Source organism: Solea senegalensis, unplaced genomic scaffold (genome assembly GCF_019176455.1).
Source record: "Solea senegalensis isolate Sse05_10M unplaced genomic scaffold, IFAPA_SoseM_1 scf7180000016276, whole genome shotgun sequence".
NCBI classification, from domain to species: domain Eukaryota; kingdom Metazoa; phylum Chordata; class Actinopteri; order Pleuronectiformes; family Soleidae; genus Solea; species Solea senegalensis.
The window spans coordinates 1-13,477 of NW_025321692.1; the positions used below are offsets into that span (position 1 = coordinate 1).

Here is a 13,477-nt window from a genome sequence, read left to right on the forward strand (position 1 = left end):
AAAGCTTACAGCACCTGGTATTCCCAGGCGGTGTCCCATCCAAGTACTAACCCGGCCCGACCCTGCTTAGCTTCCGAGATCAGACGAGATCGGGCGTGCTCAGGGTGGTATGGCCGTAAGCCGAGGGGTTGGGGACACAGACTGCTTTTATGGACTGGGCAAGGCCCCCTGCGCGTGGCGGGGCTCAAAAGTCAGCCTTTCGGACACACTGCACTTCAGCCTTTATCTCCACCACATGCTACACTCTAGTCCAGTATCGGGAAGCGCCACCAAGATGGGCAAGCGGCTGTTGGTGCCGTCATGTCCAGTTGTTGCTGAATCTATAGGAAAGGACAGCCAGGTATGCCAGTAAAAAAGGTCAAGTGTTTCCTCTCAAATGTGTGCTGGAGGTTGAAGTTGAACATAGCACAGCATTAACGAGCAACTGAGTCAAGGCATTGGCCTCTGGGATTATTCATTTCCAGCACCATCAGCCAAGAGCTGTGTCTGGCAAGAGCCACCCGGTGTTTGGCGAGTACACCTCATACTTACCTGGCAGGGGAGATACCATGATCAAGAAGGCGGTTCACCCAGGGCGAGGCTCAGCCATTGCACTCCGGCTGTGTTGACCCCTGCAAATTCCCCCAACGTGGGAGTCTTGACTGCATAATTTTTGCTAGTGGGGTGCTGCGTCCGCGCTTTCCCCCGATGATGTCGTTGTAAGCAAAGGTCAGCCGCCCGAAGTTCAACGTTGTGTGCCCATCTCCAAACTTCTCACGTCCTTGCGGCGCAACATCCCCAGTCTTTCAAAGTTGCTGGGAACGTGATGGTTGTGGGTGTTGTCTTTTAGCTCAAAGCAAATGTCAGCTCCTTTCCCAACTCTTTGTAGAAGAACACCGATTGTTGGAGATGGATCCATGGCCATCATGCCAGGGTTAATACTTTGGCGCTTGCTCTGTTCACTCCGTGCAGTGACCTGATGTTGAAGTGATGCCAGGAGCAACTCACCATTTCAGAAGCCCGGATGAGGTGGGAAATGGCCCAGCAGTTTGTACTGCTCAGTGTGACACGGAGCTGCTTTGCTCATGCACTCACGTCTACCACTAAATGTTGGAGGTGTGCCAGTGAGCGGGGAATGTGCCACAGCCTCAGCGACTGATAGAAAACTGCAGCGCACAACCGACAGTAGGAAAGCGCTTCCAAACATGCAGTCAAATCTGGGCGGTTTATTGGCCGACTAAGCAAAAGCGTTGAAGGAAGGCCGTCCCAAGGTGGCCGGCCGGCCGGCCGACCGAGACTGTGGTGACTCCGGCGGATAGACTCCTCGGCTGCTCTCCAGGACAGGGGCTACGTTGACTCTGGTTTCGCGTCAAAATGCACAAGTCTTTCGCCTTTTACCTGAACTTCCGTGGAAAGGGGCGTTCAAGAGTTTAAGTTATTTTGGTGGAGCTTTGCTGTAAGGCTAAGCCCTTTGAGTGTGTCAAATGTCAAAAACATGCAGCTGTCTGTCAAGGCTCAGAGGTGCACTTAGGTCAACCTTGGTGAGGTGATCAGCAGCAGCAGCCTTTGTTATGCGCCCATACAAAAACATGGCACCACAACAACTGACTTGGGGGCCAAGATCTTGGGTTGGCCCCAGACACCTGTGGGCCATCGCTTCTCGGCCTTTTGGCTAAGATCAAGTGTAGTATCTGTTCTTATCAGTTTAATATCTGATATGTCCTCTATATGGGATTAAATATTAAATGCATTTTTGAGCAGTGGGAGGTGAAAACTGGGGCTTGCTCTCTTCACTCCTTGCATTGACCTGGTATTGCAGTGCCACCAGGAACGGTGCACCATTCTCTTTTTTCTGTGAAAAGCAAAGCGAAGCTGAAACCAGAAAGACATCAACCCGTGCCTGTGCGTCAATTTAATTGGGAGCCCATGTTTCTTGTAAGGAAGCAGCAGCAGCAGCGTAAAAGCTTACAGCACCTGGTATTCCCAGGCGGTCTCCCATCCAAGTACTAACCCGGCCCGAACCTGCTTAGCTTCCGAGATCAGACGAGATCGGGCGTGCTCAGGGTGGTATGGCCGTAAGCCGGGAGCTGGCGACAGGGAATGCTGCTTATGGACTAGGCAAGGCCCCTGCTGGTGGAGGGGCATGTTTCTTATGAGAAGCAGCAGTGTAAGCGTGCAGCGGTGTAAAAGCGCCCACAGCACCTGGTATTCCAGGCGGTCTCCCATCCAGAAGTACTAACCAGGCCACGACCCTGCTTGGCTTCGAGATCAGGCGGGGTCCGGTGCTCAGGGTGGTATGGCCGTAAGCCGGGGGGTTGGGGACACAGACTGCTTTTATGGACTGGGCAAGGCCCCCTGCGCGTGGCGGGGCTCAAAAGTCAACCTTTCGGACACACTGCATTTCAGCCTTTATCTCCACCACATGCTACACTCTAGTCCAGTATCGGGAAGCGACACCGAGATGGGCAAGCGGCTGTTGGTGCCGTCATGTCCAGTTGTTGCTGAATCTATAGGAAACGACAGCCAGGTATGCCAGTAAAAAAGGTCGAGTGTTTCCTCTTCAATGTGTGCTGGAGGTTGAAGTTGAACATAGCACAGCATTAACGAGCAACTGAGTCAAGGCATTGGCCTCTGGGATTATTCATTTCCAGCAGCATCAGCCAAAGAGCTGTGTCTGGCAAGAGCCACCCGGTGTTTGGCGAGTACACCTCATACTTACCTGGCAGGGGAGATACCATGATCCAGCAGGCGGTTCACCCAGGGCGAGGCTCAGCCATTGCACTCCGGCTGTGTTGACCCCTGCAAATTCCCCAAACGTGGGAGTCTTGACTGCATAATTTTGCAGGGAGTCTTGACTGCATAATTTTTAGTGGTGCTGGCGCCCCCGGCGATGTGCTAAAGGTCAGTCAGTCAAGTTCACCCGCCAGCCCATCTCCAAACTTCTCACGTCCTTGCGGAGCAACATCCCCAGTCTTTCCAAGTTGCTGGGAGCGTGATGGTTGTGGGTGTTGTCTTTCAGCTCAAAGCAAATGTCACGCTCCCTTTCCCAACTCTTTGTAGAAGAACTCCATTGTTGGAGATGGATCCATGGCCATCATGCCAAGGGTTAATACTTTGGCGCTTGCTCTGTTCACTCCGTGCAGTGACCTGATGTTGAAGTGATGCCAGGAGCAACTCACCATTTCAGAAGCCCGGATGAGGTGGGAAATGGCCTGGCAGTTTGTACTGCTCAGTGTGACACGGAGCTGCTTTGCTCATGCACTCACGTCTACCACTAAATGTTGGAGGTGTGCCAGTGAGCGAGGAATGTGCCACAGCCTCAGCGACTGATAGAAAACTGCAGCGCACAACCGACAGTAGGAAAGCGCTTCCAAACATGCAGTCAAATCTGTGAGGTTTATTGGCCGACTAAGCAAAAACGTTGAAGGAAGGCCGTCCCAAGGTGGCCGGCCGGCCGGCCGACCGAGACTGTGGTGACTCCGGCGGATAGACTCCTCGGCTGCTCTCCAGGACAGGGGCTACGTTGACTCTGGTTTCTCTTCAAAATGCACAAGTCTTTCGCCTTTTACTAAAGACTTCCGTGGAGAGGGACGTTCAAGAGTTTAAGTTATTTTTGGTGGGCTTTGCTGTAAGGCTGCGCCCTTTGAGTGTGTCAAATGTCAAGCAGCTGTCTGTCAAGGCTCAGAGGTGCACTTAGGTCAACCTTGGGGCGGAGGTGATCAGCAGCAGCAGCCTTTGTTATGCGCCCTTAAAAACATGGCACCACAACAACTGACTTGTGTGCCAAGATCTTGGGTTGGCCCCAGACACCTGTGGGCCATCGCTTCTCGGCCTTTTGGCTAAGATCAAGTGTAGTATCTGTTCTTATCAGTTTAATATCTGATATGTCCTCTATATGGGGATTAAATATTAAATGCATTTTTGAGCAGTGGGAGGTGAAAACTGGGGCTTGCTCTCTTCACTCCTTGCATTGACCTGGTATTGCAGTGCCACCAGGAACGGTGCACCATTCTCTTTTTTCTGTGAAAAGCAAAGCGAAGCTGAAACCAGAAAGACATCAACCCGTGCCTGTGCGTCAATTTAATTGCGAGCCCATGTTTCTTGTAAGGAAGCAGCAGCAGCGGCGTAAAAGCTTACAGCACCTGGTATTCCCAGGCGGTCTCCCATCCAAGTACTAACCCGGCCCGACCCTGCTTAGCTTCCGAGATCAGACGAGATCGGGCGTGCTCAGGGTGGTATGGCCGTAAGCCGAGGGGCCGGCGACAGAGAGTGCCTTTATGGACTAGGCAAGGCCCCTGCTCGTGGAGGGGCATGTTTCTTGTAAGGAAGCAGCAGTGTAAAAGCGTGCAGCGGTGTAAAAGCTTACAGCACCTGGTATTCCCAGGCGGTCTCCCATCCAAGTACTAACCAGGCCCGACCCTGCTTGGCTTCCGAGATCAGACGAGATCGGGCGTGCTCAGGGTGGTATGGCCGTAAGCCGGGGGGTTGGGGACACAGACTGCTTTTATGGACTGGGCAAGGCCCCCTGCGCGTGGCGGGGCTCAAAAGTCAGCCTTTCGGACACACTGCACTTCAGCCTTTATCTCCACCACATGCTACACTCTAGTCCAGTATCGGGAAGCGACACCGAGATGGGCAAGCGGCTGTTGGTGCCGTCATGTCCAGTTGTTGCTGAATCTATAGGAAACGACAGCCAGGTATGCCAGTAAAAAAGGTCGAGTGTTTCCTCTCCAATGTGTGCTGGAGGTTGAAGTTGAACATAGCACAGCATTAACGAGCAACTGAGTCAAGGCATTGGCCTCTGGGATTATTCATTTCCAGCACCATCAGCCAAAGAGCTGTGTCTGGCAAGAGCCACCCGGTGTTTGGCGAGTACACCTCATACTTACCTGGCAGGGGAGATACCATGATCAAGAAGGCGGTTCACCCAGGGCGAGGCTCAGCCATTGCACTCCGGCTGTGTTGACCCCTGCAAATTCCCCAAACGTGGGAGTCTTGACTGCATAATTTTTGCTAGTGGGGTGCTGCGTCCGCGCTTTCCCCCGATGATGTCGTTGTAAGCAAAGGTCAGCCGCCCGAAGTTCAACGTTGTGTGCCCATCTCCAAACTTCTCACGTCCTTGCGGAGCAACATCCCCAGTCTTTCCAAGTTGCTGGGAACGTGATGGTTGTGGGTGTTGTCTTTTAGCTCAAAGCAAATGTCACGCTCCCTTTCCCAACTCTTTGTAGAAGAACTCGATTGTTGGAGATGGATCCATGGCCATCATGCCAAGGGTTAATACTTTGGCGCTTGCTCTGTTCACTCCGTGCAGTGACCTGATGTTGAAGTGATGCCAGGAGCAACTCACCATTTCAGAAGCCCGGATGAGGTGGGAAATGGCCCGGCAGTTTGTACTGCTCAGTGTGACACGGAGCTGCTTTGCTCATGCACTCACGTCTACCACTAAATGTTGGAGGTGTGCCAGTGAGCGAGGAATGTGCCACAGCCTCAGCGACTGATAGAAAACTGCAGCGCACAACCGACAGTAGGAAAGCGCTTCCAAACATGCAGTCAAATCTGGGCGGTTTATTGGCCGACTAAGCAAAAACGTTGAAGGAAGGCCGTCCCAAGGTGGCCGGCCGGCCGGCCGACCGAGACTGTGGTGACTCCGGCGGATAGACTCCTCGGCTGCTCTCCAGGACAGGGGCTACGTTGACTCTGGTTTCTCTTCAAAATGCACAAGTCTTTCGCCTTTTACTAAAGACTTCCGTGGAGAGGGACGTTCAAGAGTTTAAGTTATTTTTGGTGGGCTTTGCTGTAAGGCTGCGCCCTTTGAGTGTGTCAAATGTCAAGCAGCTGTCTGTCAAGGCTCAGAGGTGCACTTAGGTCAACCTTGGGGCGGAGGTGATCAGCAGCAGCAGCCTTTGTTATGCGCCCTTAAAAACATGGCACCACAACAACTGACTTGTGTGCCAAGATCTTGGGTTGGCCCCAGACACCTGTGGGCCATCGCTTCTCGGCCTTTTGGCTAAGATCAAGTGTAGTATCTGTTCTTATCAGTTTAATATCTGATATGTCCTCTATATGGGGATTAAATATTAAATGCATTTTTGAGCAGTGGGAGGTGAAAACTGGGGCTTGCTCTCTTCACTCCTTGCATTGACCTGGTATTGCAGTGCCACCAGGAACGGTGCACCATTCTCTTTTTTCTGTGAAAAGCAAAGCGAAGCTGAAACCAGAAAGACATCAACCCGTGCCTGTGCGTCAATTTAATTGCGAGCCCATGTTTCTTGTAAGGAAGCAGCAGCAGCAGCAGCAGCGTAAAAGCTTACAGCACCTGGTATTCCCAGGCGGTCTCCCATCCAAGTACTAACCAGGCCCGACCCTGACCCCTTTTTTTTGTTTTTTATTATCAAAAATACTTTCAAAAACATAAATTGACAAACAAGTGCATTAAAAGGTATTTAGAAAAAATTAAATAGAGTACTCATGTACATAAAACAACTGATTAAGGAGAACTGAACTGTAACCATCACAAAAGACAAGCATTAACACAACAAAAAAATGATAATAAAAAAAAATATAAATAAATAAATAAAAATAAAAAAACGGAACAGAAAGTTAGAAGCCAAAAACTATGTTGTCATCAGTCACAGACTCAAACAATGTTGTCCCACCTGCGAACCTCTCCCGAAAAATGTTTGTGTATGCAGCATGTAGTAGCCGGAAGTGACTTTTGACTGTGCTTGTGAAGAGAAGCCATCTGTCAATGTGCAGATCTTCGTGTAGGATGTAGTTCCTGGCGATGAAAACTGTATGGCGTGCGATGGAGAGCATGATGTTGATTGTTGTCTTGTTGATGCCAGTTGTGCCTTTAGTGATTCCAAATAGCCAAGTCCATTGCCAATCCACAGATGTCATTGTCCTTAGTTTACAGTGGCTGATGAGGAAGGTCCGGACACGATCGATGAAGACCTCACAGATGGGACAAGTGAGAAACAGATGGTCAAAGGTCTCATCGTTCAAATTACAGACAGTGCAAACCCTCCCATAAGCAGTTTTATTTATTTGATGCAGGATGACACCAGTGAAAATGCGTCTGTGCCTTATTTTGAAGTCGGTATTTGTGGCTTGAGGGTGGGCGAAGGGACTTTTCATGTTTTTCCAGATTGACAAAACGTTATGAGCAGGAAAGCGCTTCTGCCAGTAGGACTCTGCTGTGGGTTTTTGAGCTGTTTTCATGAGTAGTGTGCTGTACCAAAACTTAGTATTAAGTTCAGACAGAGTTTTTGAGACCGGGTGAGCACTTGTGCGAAAAACAAGGGCGTCATCCTGCATGCTGCCACTGGTCCTGTAAAAGGCTTGCTGCCAATGTGGGGGGATTGCATCAGAGATTTTTTGACGGATCTGTTCAGTTAATTTTTTGCTATGTCGATTATTTATTCTGAGTCTGCTGACTATTTCATCCACGATTATTTCCCCTTGACTATCAATTAGTCCCGCTAACGTGTGCAGCCCCTCTCGCGACAGAGGGCCGCCAGAGATTGGTCGACCAAGGTGTGTGATGTCAGGATTGTGAAAAAGAGGAAGCTGTAAGAGCTGATGTTTGCTCATTAGTTCGCTAGACATGGCGCCCCCCGTGGCTGACGTGTTTGCTCGCTCCGCTCTCGTATGCCGGCTTTTTTCTAGTGTTTTAGTGTGTTTTCTTTTTTCTTTTTCTCCGAAATGCCATGCACTGGTAACCTACAGCAGGCAGGCACTTCTGGACATCGGTAGTTTTCATAACCATCTGGATTTAACTCTTCATATTCCACCGGAGCTACCGGAGCTTGTTCGCTCTCGCAGCCGCCACCACCACCCCCATGCAGGCCCCGAAGCCCCGAGCTCGAGTGAGTACGCTGACCCCAGGAAGGTGCTCCGGAGACGGCGACGTAAGCGGGGGAAGAGGGCTGGGCTACACGCTAGGCTAAAAGCTCGCGCTAGCAGACCATCGCTACCCAGCCTCCTGCTCGCTAACGTGCGGTCACTGGACAACAAACTGGACGAGCTACGAGCCAGGATCTCAACCCAACGGGAAATGAGGGAATGCTGTGCTCTCATTTTCACAGAGACCTGGCTTTCGGACAAAATCCCGGAGTGTGCTATTCAGCTAACTACTCACTCCGTGCACCGAGGAGACCGGACTGCAGCCTCCGGTAAGGCAAAAGGAGGGGGTGTGTGTGTTTACATTAACAACGCGTGGTGTGGAGACAGACAGACTGTTCAGAAGCACTGTTCACCTGACGTGGAGTTTTTATTACTGAAATGCCGTCCCTATTATCTACCGAGGGAATTTACTGCTGTGTTTTTGGCCGCTGTTTACATCCCCCCACGGGCCAACTCCACCGCAGCACTCGGCACACTCCATGACGTCATCAGCGCGCTGGAGACGGCTCATCCCGATGCCGTTTTCATCACTGCTGGAGACTTCAACCAGTGCAACTTACGGACTGTATTCCCCAAATACCGCCAGCATGTAGACATTCCCACCCATGAAAAGAACACTCTGGACCATGTTTACAGCAACATCCGTGGTGCATACAGGGCTGCACCCCGCCCCCACTTCGGACAATCTGACCACATCTCACTGTTTATGTACCCCGCTTACAGACAAAGGCTGAAACAAGCAAACCCAGCCACAAAAGTCATCAAACTCTGGAACCCAGACACCGAAAGCATCCTGCAGGACTGTTTTGCTACGACAGACTGGGATGTTTTTAAAGCTGCAGCCACTCTGGAGGACTCCTCTGTCAGTGTACAGGACTACGCTGAGTATGTGACTGGGTACATCAGCACGTGTGTTGACAACATCGTGCCCACCATACATGTCAGGAAGTTCCCCAACCAGAAGCCCTGGGTAAACACTCAGGTACGAAGCATGCTGCGTGCTCGCTCCACTGCATTTAAATCAGGCAGCGAAGCTGAGTACAAAACTGCCAAGTACAGACTGAGACACGCCATCACAGCGGCAAAGAGGCAGTACAGAGAGAAGCTGGACAGCTTCTATTCCACTGCTGACTCTGGGCGGATGTGGAGGGGCCTGCAGCACATCACAGACCACAAGACCACCACCAGCACCATCAGTTCCACAGACAACCTGCCAGACGACCTCAACACTTTCTACACCCGCTTTGAGGCTACAACAAACAACACAGGGACACACACACACACCTGGACCACTGGACCCCCCTCACCACCACCAACAGTCTCTTCAGGTCAGGTCCACAAAGTCCTGAAGAAAATCAACCCCCACAAGGCAGCAGGACCAGACAACATTCCTGGCCGTGCACTCAGAGCATGTGCTAACGAGCTGGCTGATGTCTTCACATCCATATTCAACCTCTCCCTAAACCAGAGCACCGTTCCCTCCTGCTTCAAAACAACAACCATCGTCCCCCTCCCCAAGAAGAGCCCACCCACTTGCCTGAATGACTACAGACCAGTAGCACTCACTCCTATCATAATGAAGTGTTTCGAGAGAGTGGTGCTGGCGCACATTCAGAGCAGCATCCCGGATTCACTGGACCCCCTGCAGTACGCCTACCGACCCAACAGGTCCACCACCGACGCCATCACAGCTGTCCTCCACCACTCCCTGTCCCACCTGGAAAACAAGGAGTCCTACATCAGGATACTCTTTGTAGACTACAGCTCCGCCTTCAACACGGTCATCCCCTACAAACTCACCCACAAGCTGTCCACCCTTGGCATTCACCCCACCCTCTGCGACTGGCTCCTTGACTTCCTGACTGGCAGACCCCAGACTGTCAGGATTGGCAATAAAACATCAGCCAGCATCATCACAAACATTGGCACTCCACAAGGATGTGTCCTCAGCCCCATCCTCTACACCCTGTTCACACATGACTGTGTCGCCTCCCATAAAGACAACATCATCCTGAAGTTTGCTGACGACACTGCAGTGATAGGATGCATCACTGCGGCGGACGAAGCGGCCTACAGGACGGAGGTGGACAGTCTGGTTTCTTGGTGCGAGGACAACAACCTCACCCTAAACACAGACAAGACGAAGGAGATGATAGTGGACATGAGGAAGGAGAGGAGACCTCACCAACCACTGTTTATCCGGGATCTTGAAGTGGAGCGGGTGAGCAGCTTTAAGTACCTCGGGGTCCACATCACTGAGGACTTCACATGGACCACCAACACAACACAGCTGCTCAAGAAAGCACAGCAACGGCTGTATTTTCTGAGGAGGCTGAGGAAGTTTGGCATGTCGACAAAGATCCTCAGCAACTTCTACAGCTGTGTCGTGGAGAGCAGTCTGACCAACTGCATCAGCGCGTGGTACGGCAGCACTACAGCCATGGACCGCAAACGCCTGCAGAGAGTGGTAAAGACAGCTGAGAGGATCACCAGGTCCCCACTGCCCTCACTGCACAGCATCTACCACCGCAGAGTCCACAGGAGAGCTGCCACCATCATCAAAGACAGCACCCACCCACAACATGGACTGTTTACACTCCTGCCCTCAGGACGGAGGTACAGGAGTGCCAAATGCAGGACAACCCGTCTAAAGAACTCTTTTTACCCCACTGCCATTAGAATCCTCAACAGCTGAACGGGACTACAATAATCCTGTCACCTGGTTACACTGTCACTTTAATCTGTTACTGTCACTTTAAAACCTGAAACATGCCACTTTAAATCTGTGTTCACTTTATGTACAGTTCTTATTTTTACACTTATTTTATGCATATATGTTATTTTAGTCTCTTTGTAATATTTATATTTTTCTTATGTATATTTATACTTTTTTTTTACAAAAGCATCTCTTTTACTTTTTACTTTATGCTGGTGTTTTTGAGTGGACAGCAAAGTAAGAATTTCATTGTACAGGGAAACGTGTTTCTTTACTGTGCATATGACAATAAACACTTTGAATCTTGAATCTTGAATGAATCTTGAATTACCCATGTGAGGAGGTGGGGCCTGGCCAACCCCCAAGCCTGCAGAACCTCTTTTGTGAAGGGTGATGGCTGCTCAGTTTGTGATTTAGTTGGAATTTGACATAGATTGTAAATGCCACAACTGCCAATTGAGTTTATTGTTTGGGTGAGTTCATGTTTCCAGAACAGATCTGAGTTATTGTCCAATAGTTTTTTTATTATTTTGACCCTGAAGCAATGTTTCCTGGTTTTTATGTCAATGAGGTTGAGACCTCCATTTGACTGTTTGTTGATTATTGTTTTGTGAGCTATCATATTGCGTCTGCTCCCCCACAGAAAAGTTGATATGGCATTATTTATTTCAGTTAAGGTCTGTTCTGGCAAGTCATAAATTTGTAAAACATGGTTTAATTTTGACAGAATGAGGGAGTTGAGCACCACCACTTTACCTTTGAGTGTAAGCCTCCTCATCTTCCACATACCCAAGGTTTTTTTTATTTTTTCAAGCACCTCATGCCAAGTCTGATCCCTGGCAGCCACTCCGTCACAGCCGAGGTACACACCCAGGACCCTCACACTGGCCTTTTCTTCCCTGAACTGCCATCGGCCTGGTGACCTTGCCACCACACCACAGTACATTATTGTTGATTTTTTTTCATTTATTTTGGCACCAGAGGCCGCACAGTAATTATCTATAATATCGAGAGCAACATTAAGGCTCTTCTCGTCCTTGACCATTATATTTGTATCATCTGCATAGGAGATCATTTTACAGACAGCTCCGTTGTCTGCTCGTATGCCTTGGATTGACTGATTTTGGTTTATTAGGAGGGCGAGGGGCTCGGCCACCAGGCTATACAGAAGAGAAGATAGGGGACATCCTTGTCTGATTGATCGGTTTATTTTGATTTTTGGGGTTAGAAGACCATTGATTTTGACTTGACTGTGCGCGTTGTTGTATAAAACCTGAATTGTTTTTATGAAACTTTGACCAAAGCCAAACTGTTTAAGAGTGGCCCAGAGAAATTCATGTTCCACACGGTCAAAGGCTTTTTCAAAGTCTACGCCCAGATATATTCCACCACTATTTGACATTTGGGAAAGCGCTGACTTGGTGGAAAGAATGGGGTCTGAAATGTCTCTGTTAGGGATGCTGTAGGCTTGTGCTTGGTGTACAAGCCCTGGAATTACCGTTTTGAGTTTATTTGCGAGTGCTTTGGTCAGAATTTTGTAGTCTGTGTTAAGAAGACTGATTGGCCTATAGTTCTGCAGATTTGTTTAGTCCCCTTTGTTTTTGTACACAATTGTAATTAGGCCAGATGTGAGGGTCTCAGGAGCATAGCCCCGGCTGTCTATTTCCTGAAAAACAGATTGTAACATGGGCGATAATTTGTCCTTAAAGGCTTGAAAAAAATCTGTTGTTAGTCCATCTAACCCCGGACTTTTGTTTTTATGAAGGCCAGAAATGGTCGCTTCAATTTCACTTGTTGTGAGAGGCTGATCACACCAGACTTTGTCTTCAGTACCGAGCTTGTTAGTGATTGCTTTAGTTACCATCTCTTGCTCATACTGACGGACAGGACTACTGGAGTATAGCTGTTGAAAGAAAGAGTGAACCGTTGTTAATATTTCGTCAAGATTTGTGATTGAGTTGCCGTCACTGGTTTTTAATTCCTTGATAGACACTTTGCTCTGCAGTTGTTTCTCCAGTCCCAAAAAATAGGATGTGCACCTTTCACCCTCAACAAATGCTTGTACCCTGCTTCTAGTGATTGCCCCTGCACACTTGATTTTATAATGGTTGGACAGTTGTTCCTTGAGCCATATGTAATTTGTAAGGTCCCTGTTAGGTACCTGGGCAATTTTAGAAAGCTCAACTTCTATTTTCTGTTTTATATCTTTTTCATCTAAATCATTCAACCATCGTTTGTGTTTGCTGTAGTTAATTGAGAGTCTTTTGATGCGTTTTTTTACTTCATCCCACCAGACAAAAGCATCACTAACCCATCGCATTTCTTCAGAGACATTCTGGAGGAAGTTGTTAATTTTTTTAATAAATTGAGGGTCCTGTAATAGACTATTATTGAAGCACCAGACACCTCCATTTTTTTGTTGAAATGTTGGAAATATGGACATTTTGATGAAATTATGATCACTTATGGTGTTTATTTGATAATCGATTGTGCTTATTTTGGAAATGGCGGAAGGACCTGCTAGAGTGAAATCTATTCTGGACTGTTTGAGGGAATTATTGGTTATTTGATGTCTTGAGAATTTAATGACAAATGGGTTAGTGATACGCCATACATCAACCAAGTCATGTTTTTTAATGATGTCTATGAGCAAACCCCTACTTGTATCTTGTTTGAAATGATTGTTCACTGATACATCCATTTTGGTCAGGGCGACATTGAAGTCACCTGTGATAATACATGAGTCAGTTAGCCAGTACTCCAAAGCTTTGAAGAAGAGTTTCCTGTCCCTCTCAACATTGGGAGCGTAGACATTTATAAATCTCAGGTGAGTACCATTACGCCAAGTGTCAATTACTAATAGTCTCCCCTCAGGAG

The 13,477-nt window shown here is 48.8% G+C and overlaps 13 non-coding genes across 13 annotated transcripts; 9 read left to right on the plus strand and 4 right to left on the minus strand.

The window, feature by feature from the left end:
• Window positions 1-2: 2 nt before the first annotated feature.
• On the minus strand, window positions 3-121 carry LOC122762950. Its single transcript, XR_006358806.1, has one exon. It is a non-coding gene; the product is annotated as a 5S ribosomal RNA (ribosomal RNA).
• A 402-nt stretch (window positions 122-523) lies between these two features.
• Window positions 524-687, plus strand: LOC122762940. The gene has a single exon (XR_006358797.1). It is a non-coding gene; the product is annotated as a U1 spliceosomal RNA (small nuclear RNA).
• A 645-nt stretch (window positions 688-1,332) lies between these two features.
• On the plus strand, window positions 1,333-1,445 carry LOC122762948. Its single transcript, XR_006358804.1, has one exon. It is a non-coding gene; the product is annotated as a U5 spliceosomal RNA (small nuclear RNA).
• Window positions 1,446-1,631: 186 nt separating this feature from the next.
• Window positions 1,632-1,823, plus strand: LOC122762945. Its single transcript, XR_006358801.1, has one exon. It is a non-coding gene; the product is annotated as a U2 spliceosomal RNA (small nuclear RNA).
• A 118-nt stretch (window positions 1,824-1,941) lies between these two features.
• On the minus strand, window positions 1,942-2,060 carry LOC122762951. Its single transcript, XR_006358807.1, has one exon. It is a non-coding gene; the product is annotated as a 5S ribosomal RNA (ribosomal RNA).
• Window positions 2,061-2,690: 630 nt separating this feature from the next.
• LOC122762941 lies at window positions 2,691-2,848 on the plus strand. The gene has a single exon (XR_006358798.1). It is a non-coding gene; the product is annotated as a U1 spliceosomal RNA (small nuclear RNA).
• A 655-nt stretch (window positions 2,849-3,503) lies between these two features.
• On the plus strand, window positions 3,504-3,616 carry LOC122762946. The gene has a single exon (XR_006358802.1). It is a non-coding gene; the product is annotated as a U5 spliceosomal RNA (small nuclear RNA).
• A 182-nt stretch (window positions 3,617-3,798) lies between these two features.
• LOC122762942 lies at window positions 3,799-3,991 on the plus strand. Its single transcript, XR_006358799.1, has one exon. It is a non-coding gene; the product is annotated as a U2 spliceosomal RNA (small nuclear RNA).
• A 118-nt stretch (window positions 3,992-4,109) lies between these two features.
• Window positions 4,110-4,228, minus strand: LOC122762938. Its single transcript, XR_006358795.1, has one exon. It is a non-coding gene; the product is annotated as a 5S ribosomal RNA (ribosomal RNA).
• Window positions 4,229-4,338: 110 nt separating this feature from the next.
• On the minus strand, window positions 4,339-4,457 carry LOC122762949. Its single transcript, XR_006358805.1, has one exon. It is a non-coding gene; the product is annotated as a 5S ribosomal RNA (ribosomal RNA).
• Window positions 4,458-4,860: 403 nt separating this feature from the next.
• LOC122762939 lies at window positions 4,861-5,024 on the plus strand. The gene has a single exon (XR_006358796.1). It is a non-coding gene; the product is annotated as a U1 spliceosomal RNA (small nuclear RNA).
• Window positions 5,025-5,671: 647 nt separating this feature from the next.
• On the plus strand, window positions 5,672-5,784 carry LOC122762947. The gene has a single exon (XR_006358803.1). It is a non-coding gene; the product is annotated as a U5 spliceosomal RNA (small nuclear RNA).
• Window positions 5,785-5,966: 182 nt separating this feature from the next.
• LOC122762944 lies at window positions 5,967-6,159 on the plus strand. Its single transcript, XR_006358800.1, has one exon. It is a non-coding gene; the product is annotated as a U2 spliceosomal RNA (small nuclear RNA).
• Window positions 6,160-13,477: the final 7,318 nt, after the last annotated feature.